The sequence below is a fragment of the Alosa alosa genome, chromosome 12 (genome assembly GCF_017589495.1).
Source record: "Alosa alosa isolate M-15738 ecotype Scorff River chromosome 12, AALO_Geno_1.1, whole genome shotgun sequence".
NCBI lineage: Eukaryota > Metazoa > Chordata > Actinopteri > Clupeiformes > Clupeidae > Alosa > Alosa alosa.
In genome coordinates this window covers 10,969,319-10,978,532 of record NC_063200.1, presented here as the reverse complement: position 1 = coordinate 10,978,532, position 9,214 = coordinate 10,969,319, and positions in this window count along the sequence as shown.

The following is a 9,214-nucleotide window of genomic DNA, read 5'->3' as shown; positions in this document are numbered from 1 at the left end:
AGGTTTGCTTTGGCTGGTGTCAGTGTAGCTTTGTTTGTGTATCAACTACACCTGCACATGGTATGAGGTCTTCCTCCTCTCTTCTCCTCTCCCTCCTCTCTTCCTCCTCTCTTCTCCTCTCCCTCCTCTCTTCTCCTCTTCCTCCACTCTTTTTCTCTTCAGCCTAAAACTCCTAAAATCCCTCTCTTTCCTTCACCTCCCTCCCTCTGTCTGTCTCCCCACCTCTTCCTCCTCTCTTCCTCTCCTCCCTCCTCCCCTTTCTCTTTCTCTCCTTTTCACTCTCTCCTTACCTCTCCTCTTCCTCCTCTGCCTCTCCCTCTCTCTTTCCCTCTATCTCTCTCCACCCCCTCTCCCCCCCTCTCTCTCTCTTAACATCTTCTCCCTCTCTCTCCTCCCACCCTCTCTCTCTCCTCCTCTCCCTCCCTCTCTCTCTCTCCTCACATCTCCTCCTTTTCCTCTCTCCTCTGCCCCTCTCTCTCTCTTAACATCTTCTCCCTATCTTTTTCCTCCCACTTTCTCTCTCTCCTCCTCTCCCTGTCTCTCTCCTCCCACCCTCTCTCTCTCCTCCTCTCCCTCTATCTTCCTCTCCCTCTCTCCTCACATCTCCTCCCCCTCTCTCTCTCCTCCCACCCTCTCTCTCTCCTCCTCTCCCTCCCTCTCTCTCCTCACCTCTCCTCCTCTCTCCCACGCAGTGTAGCAGACCTCCCTCCATCTGCTGACAAACTCAGGCGATAAAGCGCCTCGCAGTCCGAACAGCGTCACTGCGGCAACAGCCGGAGGGTAATGATATGTGTGCAATTTGAATAATGGGAGCTGAGCTGCCCACACACTTACACACACACACAGACACACACACATATTCACATTACACACACACACTATCTCTCTCTCTCTCACACTCTCTCTCTTTCTCTCTCTCTCTCACACACACATATTCACATTACACACACACACTCACTGTCTCTCTCTCTCTCTCTCTCTCACACACACACATATACACATACACATTCACTTTATACTCACACACACACACACACATTCACATTACACTCACATACATACACTTGTGCATTATATCACATACCCAAATGAGCACAAACACACGCACACACACACGCACATACACACAGACCTACACAACATACACATTCATATTACGCCCAAACACGCCTAACTGAACACACACACCTCAGGGAAGGGAAAGACTTTACTCTGTAACTCTCTAACTTATATTTTAGAGTCTGTACTTTTACTCTCTCATTTTCACTCAAACTTACAATCAACTCAACTGGCTCAGACCTGTATTCTGTGTGTGTGTGTGTGTGTGTGTGTGTGTGTGTGTGTGTGTGTGTGTGTGTGTGTGTGTGTGTGTGTATGTGTGTGTGTCTCTGTGTGTGTGTGTGTGTGTAGGCTTCTTACCCGGGGATAAGTGTGGCTCCTGATCCTGTTGCGGCGACTGCGTCTGCCTGCCACCACGGCTGGGGGTGGGCCGTCCTGTTTATCTGGATTGAACAGATACAGAGTGGGACTGGTGCAATTACCAGCCAATTACGCCTCACATTGTGCAGTGCTTATGAACAGCATTGTTTCTGTGTGCTCCACTCCTGCGTGTCCATGTGCCTATTTGAAAATGGAGAGAGAGAGAGAGAGAGAGAGAGAGAGAGAGAGAGATGGAGAGAGAGAGATGGTCAGAGAGAGGATGGGAGGGATGAAGGGAGGGAAAGAGAGGGAGGGAGAAAGAGAGAGATGGTGAGAATATCTGTTGTCTCTGCATTTAGAAAAAAAATCCATTTAATAGAGCTAGAAAAGAGAGAGGCTTTTTAATGAACATGTTTGTCAGACACACACACACACACACACACACAGACCAGGGGCCTGTACTACGAAGTGGGGTTACTGGCTTATCTGGGTAACTTCGAGAGTAACTTGATCACGTGTGGCGTAACTTCCCGATTAACCCGTACTACGAAAGGTGGATAGGTTTTAACCAAGGTATGCTGCCATGGCAATTTACGCTGCATCTCAAACCTGCTCCGACCAGGTTATGTTCTTGGTTAACCAAACTTGTTGAATTGAATGTCATATTACTGTACCCTGCACATAAAGGCTACACATTTCCACAGCACCAGAATCCGACCGAATGCCTCCCTCAACCCCCTCCATAATCGGCCTTCCACTATTATTTGCGATGGCCAACTCTTCTGCTACTGTAAAACACGCTGGTGCCTTTCCTTCTACAGTAGTGTTCAAAGACACCTTTGTCTTGTTAGCTGTAAAACAGAGGCCAAGTGAAGGCTATAAGCTAGCTCTTATAATCTTGTCATTTTATAATAATATAATCTAGATGTTGGAGTTTAATTCTGTCCCTGCAGCAGACCTCTCCGCTGTTAGGTCACTAATGGTCACATGTGCATAAATGACAAAGCCCTTGACCACCTTGACCATGGATAAGCTTTATGGATCACACACACACACACAGACCTACACACACACCTAAACCTACTCACACTCACACACACACAACCCACAATGGCCGTGCAAGTCTGCTGTCAAACACAGCTGCTATAGTTTAGGACAATGGGGCACCTCAACTGAACTCCACTCATTCAAATCAAATCAATCCACTGCAGTTCAATTCAATTATGCTCAAATGTATGTCCTTTATTCATTGACTTTAATTTAACTGAATTATCGTACACATGAGAGCTTTCCCTAGCTGCACGTGTTGTTTTTTTTTAATGACACTAAATCTGGCCAGTGTGTGTGTGCGTGTGTGTGTATGAATGTCTGTGTCTGTTCATGTGCACTGCGTGTGTGTTAGTGTGTGTGTGTGTGTGTGTGTGCGAGAGAGAGAGAGAGAGAGAGAGTGAATGTGTTTGTGAGTGTGTATGTGTGTGTAACTCTCCCATCCCATTCATTAGTGTGAGTGGACTGCGGTCATGGTGACCCACATTGTTTGTTTTTTTTTTCTTCCTCAGACAGCGAGCTGCGTCCCGTGCTACATGCTCGACGCTCCTCTCACTTTGATTAATGTGCAGGAGGTGTGCAGGTGATGAGAGGATTTCTGCTTATTTTAGAATCATTTCCATCTGTGCTCACTGATGGGGAGCGGCTGGGGTAATCCTGAACCGGAGTTGGCCTCCACCCTGCTCACACACACACACACACACACACACACACACCTCACTGCTCACTGATGGGGAGCGGCCGGAGTAATCCTGAACCGGAGTTGGCCTCCACCCTGTGAGGGGGGGTGGGGTGGGCGTCGGTAGGCTGGGGCCAGCAACCAACCGTACATCTGGACACAGGGGTGTGCCTGGATAAGGACATGCAGCTCTGCACAGTTGCACCTGTACGCTTAAGGATATACAGTAGAGTTGCATAAGTGTGCATGTGGATATTTAGTTGAATAGGTGTGCATGTGGATATGTGCAAATGTGTGCATGTGGATATTTTGTTGAATAGGTGTGCATGTGGATATTTAGTTGAATAGGTGTGCATGTGGATATGTGCAAAGGTGTGCATGTGGATATTTAGTTGAATAGGTGTGCATGTGGATATTTTTATTGAATAGGTGTGCATGTGGGTATTTAGTTGAATATGTGTGCATGTGGATATTTAGTTGAATAGGTGTGCATGTTGATATTTGCAAAGGTGTGCATGTGGATATTTAGTTGCATAGGTGTGCATGTGGATATGTGCAAAGGTGTGCATGTGGATATTTAGTTGAATAGGTGTGCATGTTGATATGTGCATAGGTGTGCATGTGGATATTTAGTTGAATAGGTGTGCATGTTGATAATTGTTAGGTATGCATGTTTTGTTGTTTTGTTGCATAGGTGTGTTTATGGATATTGAGTTGTATACATGTGCATAAGGATATGAAGTTGTGCATATTTGTATGCATGGAATCGCATAGGTGTGCATGTTGGATATACGGTTGCATAGGTGTCATGTGGATACAGGTCTGTAAATGTGAATATAGATCTGTACACATATGTGGATATAGTTCTGTACACATATGTGGATATAGTTCTGTAGACATATGTGGATATAGTTCTGTACACGTATGTGGATATAGTTCTGTGCAGGTATGTAGATATAGACCTGTGCAGGTATGTGGATATAGTTCTGTACAGGTTATAAGTTATATATAGATCTGTGCAGGTAAATATATGTAGGCCTGCACAGGTGTGCATGAGGACATAGCGCTCTGTAGGGATACATGAGGAGAGCGAGTTGCCGTTAAGGCTGTCGTGTCTCAAATGAAAGTTTTGATGGGGAAACATTTTCAGGACCCTCCTCTGTGTAATGCAGGGCTTCTGAAGAACTGAGAGAATCCGTTAACATTATTGCACAGCAGGTGACAACAATGGTTCTGTCAAATACTCCAAAAAGGCTTTTCAGGCGCTAACCTGTTCTTGTGCAGAGAGAGAGAGAGAAAGAGAGAGAGAGAGAGAGAGAGACTTTCTTAAGTTCATAAATCATTCATTAAGTCACTGCCTTTCCAGGTCGGTGAAATGCTATTCAGGTGAGTTCTGAGTCAGACCTCACCTAACACTAACACAATGTTAGACCCTGAGCTGCCTCACCTGCCGTAAAACACAGTAATGTTGAACTCCGTGTCACTACATTAAAGCTTTTCATCCATAGCCATATGTATCTAGTCTAGGAGCGTAGAGCACATGAGTGTATGATTGTATTCCCCTCTTGTTGTTCTGCCTTGCGAGACAGACTAGACAGTGCTGCTGATGAAAACAAGCATATGATTGTGTTTTCTTTTCGCTGTTCTCTCCCTCAGTTGAAGGAGGCGGTCGGAGCTCCGAGCTCTCTCTCCCCCTGGCATCCATTTCCTGTCCTGCATACTCTCCCTGAGTGAGACAGGTGGCAAGGGGGTGTGGTGGCCCCGATCAGCTCCACTGGCTGCTTAGATTATTGCTATCCATCATTTGTTTGTGTTGTCGTCTTTGGAACGAGCGCAGGGCACCTCTCGGAATTATAATTAGGCAGAAAGGTCGCATGAGGTGCCAGCCTGCCTGGTTGAACACTCCCCCAGTCGCACACAGTTTCAGGAAGCCCACAACATGAACAGTCATTAGGAACACAATGTATAAGTTTGTAATTACACCCCTTGTCATCAGTTTTCAAGGTTTTAGGTGCCCATTTAGTGTTCAGTGTGTTGAAAAGGGGGCATGTTCCTTTGTTGCGTGATTCCAACACCTCGTGATACAGACCTGGCTCAGAGATGCAATTCTCTGTATTATAAAATAAATTACAGTTAATTAATTATTATTTCTTAGAGTTATGGTTGGTATATTTATGTTATTTGTTTATTTTCATTATTGATATTTCATGTTGTGAAAAGGCGGCATCTCTATGCATTGGTGGAGTAGAAAAGTTCATAAAACACAGAGGTCTTGAGATGAGAAGAAACGACACGAGTGTGATCATCCAGTCTCTGTTTTAGGGAGTTGTTGAGATTGCTTATGTATCTTTTATCGAGGATAATTTAGTTTCACTATAGAGTTTTGTCTGATCTACATTCAGAGTATAATCTAGATTCTTTATTTAGACTTTAATAAATCTTTTCTGTTTGGTTTGGATTAGCCTATAATCCATCTTAATTTTAGAATATAGTCCAGTCTTCATTTAGAGCAGCTAACTACATCACAGTATCCCCCACAGCGGGGTCATCTCTATGTTCCCTGGGTCCTATGTTCCCTGGGTCCTATGTTCCCCGCTCGGGATTAGGGTTAGGGTTATGGTTATGGTTAGGGTTAGGGTTAAGGTTAGGGTTTTACAAAAGGGTCCTATGTTCCCCGGTCGGGATTAGGGTTAGGGTTATGGTTAGGGTTTTAAAAAAGGGTCCTCTGTTCCCCGGTCCCATACAAAGCGGGGAACATAGGACCCGGGGAACATAGGTACACTCCCAGCTAACTGCTACATCAGAGTATACCCACTACAGCTAACTAGACTACATCACAGTATACCCACTACAGCTAACTAGACTACATCACAGTATACCCACTACAGCTAACTAGACTATGTCACAGTATACTCACTACAGCTAACTAGACTACATCACAGTATACCCACTACAGCTAACTACTACATCACAGTATACCCACTACAGCTAACTAGACTACATCACAGTATACCCACTACAGCTAACTACTACATCACAGTATACCCACTACAGCTAACTAGACTACATCAGAGTATACCCACTACAGCTAACTAGACTACATCACAGTATACCCACTACAGCTAACTGCTACATCAGAGTATACCCACTACAGCTAACTAGACTACATCACAGTATACCCACTACAGCTAACTACTACATCACAATATACCCACTACAAGCTAATTACTACATCACAGTATACCCACTACAGCCAACTAGACTACACCACTGCTGCTTATCAAGTAGTCCAATATTAGAGGAGCAGCACAAGACTATCCAGAGTCAGCCAAATGAACCAGTCAGTCGGAAGACTGCAAAATTGCACTCGTAAACACCAACATTTGTCACTGCAGAACACTTTGGAAAAAGGTGCCATCTGTTTTTGATTTTTGGAGCATGCACACAACATGCACAGACAGCAAATTAACCCTCACCTCAGCAGATGAACCCTCACCTCTCCCCAATAGCTAAGTGGAGCACATCTGACTCTAGTACGTAATGTTACACTCCGACTGCACTCTACTGCGTCCCCTGGCAGCTGAGGGTGAAGCACATCTGACTCCAGTATGTAATGTCTCCTCTAGCCCACTGCATCCAGTGGCGGCCGTGGTAGAGCACAGACAGGTGGATGGATTACTGGGCCCCCTCAGGGGGCCCTGAAGCTCAAGCCTCGGGGTCAAATCACTTCTATGTTCTCCACCCCTGATGTCTGAATAGGGCCCCTCAGTCAAATAACACTGGTTATGTTGTGCGATATGTCTTAGTAAGGCCCCTCAATCATATACTATGGGTGATGTTATTCACTCTTGATATCTGAATGGGGCCCCTCAGTCAAATAACATGGGCCACACTATGTCTAATAATCATGCTTTGTAACTGGCATCTTTTTTCACAGCAAGATGCCTTAAATCCATTTCCACAAAACTCACCAGAAGTCACCATTTAAGGGGTTATTTTTCAAAATGTTCTTCCAAGAGGGCATGCCCCCAGACCCCTCTACTGAGTTACTAACTTTCTAAGGTGGGCAGGGGGGCCCTTTTCATGTCTGTACCCAGGGGCCCAGTGGTTCATAATCCATCCATGAGCACAGAGCCTTGGCCTTTTACTCTCATCCACTCCCAACCCTGGCATTTTTCAAAATGAATTAAGCTTTTTATTATGTTATACGTGGCCTGACGTAATGTAATATTCCGCTCTAACAGGAGAGATGGATTGCAGGTAAGGTTTCTGTTGGCATAACAAGATCTGAGGTTCTGTTTAATATCTCAAGAAACAGCAAGAGGCAATCAAGTAAAAGACTTAGCCCCCTGCTTTTCATCAGTGGCCAGAGTTGCTCTGACAGCACTTCTGTGTGGTGTGGCTGCACTGATCCAACTATTTATAGAGTTAAGGGGAATTGTTAGAGCACTTATCTAAATGGACTTGACCTGAGTGTTACCATAGACGCATGTGCTTTCTCTGCTTGTCATCACATCAACACATACAGTGAAGGAGTGGAGAGGGAGGTAGAGAGAGAGGGAGACAGAGAAGGAGAAGAAGGAAAAGTAAAAGTGAAGAAAGAGAGAGAAAGAGACACAAATGAGTGGAGAGGAAGGTAGAGAGAGAAGGAGGCAGAGAAGGAGAAAAATTGAAAGTAAAGAAAGAGACAGTTTTAGAAATGAAGAAGAGAGAAGCAGAGAAAGACAGAGGGCCAGATGTACTTACATTTGCTAACGTAGCGTTATTAGCGTCATGGACAAACCGCTTGTCAGAGTCGTATTTATCAATCGTTCAATCCTTAGTGTAAACTGCGCTTTTCTCTGCCTTTCTCCGCCCATAAACGCAGTTTACGAACGTCCACAACTGAATGGCAGCGCCGACAAGCGCAGTTCAATGAAGTTAACTGATGACAACATTAAAAAGAATCAAACGTTTAGCGATCATGAAATAATACCATACATGATAAGATGTCAACAAGCAAGGAGATAATGAAGATCAGTAGTTCTACTCAAAATGCTTGTGCACGTAGGCTATGGAAGATTGGTCTAATCTAGCAAGTAGGAAAGTTTAAGTGAATGACGTGAACGTGAAAGTAAGACATTTCTAAAGGCCAACGAAAGTTAATGTTGCTTTTTATAGCACAAAGACTTACAAAAATGCTGCTCTAAATAGTGATTCTGTTGTCTTTGAAAGGTTCTCTTATTGACGCATTGAACTGCAAATTGGATTAACACCTGCTTTTACAAGGCGGAAGTATTTAGGCGCAGAATAGACGTGTGCTTTCAGGAGCAGTCTTTGGAGTAAAGACATTAGGCGCTCTTTACTCTTCCTCTCCCATCTTTTTACGCTAAACTCCCACTTTCCCCTGGTTCCTCCCATGAATGCATATGCATGACATGACAATCGCAATCTGCCACTTTCAGCTCCCTCGACAGGCAGTTTGCGCTTTTACTTCATTGCGGCCTGTTTGTACATACCTCGCACTGATTTTACACGCACGTTGCGAAACAAATACGCCTGAAGTGGGCGCAAAAGCGTTAGTAGATCTGGCCTTAAATGAGTGAGTGCTTAAATTGTGAAGAGATAGAAGGAGAGAGTAAAATTAGATTTTGAGAATGGAGAGGGGAAAGAGAGAAAGAAAGTGAAATTCATGGACAAACTAAGAGAGAGAGAGAGAGAGGGAGAGGTGGTGATGTGTGTGTGTGTGTGTGTGTGGGGGGGGTGGCAGACAGATTGGCAAGGAAATGTTAAATTGAATGAACAAAGAGAGAGACAGGGGCAGAGATGGAAAACAAAGTGATGGAGAGAAATGTACGTTTTCAAGTTCATCTTTATCTTTATTTATTTGGCTGATGCTTTTTATATATATATATATATAATTATTTTTTGTTACTAGTAGGATTTGTATTTTGATGGTGGTATGAAATTACACAGTATATGTTGGTATATGTATTACTTCTTGAATATTTGGCTGATGCTTTTATCCAAAGCAATTTGCAGGGCTCCTTGGAGCAGCACAGCGGCACAGTTAAGAGCCCTGCTCAAGGC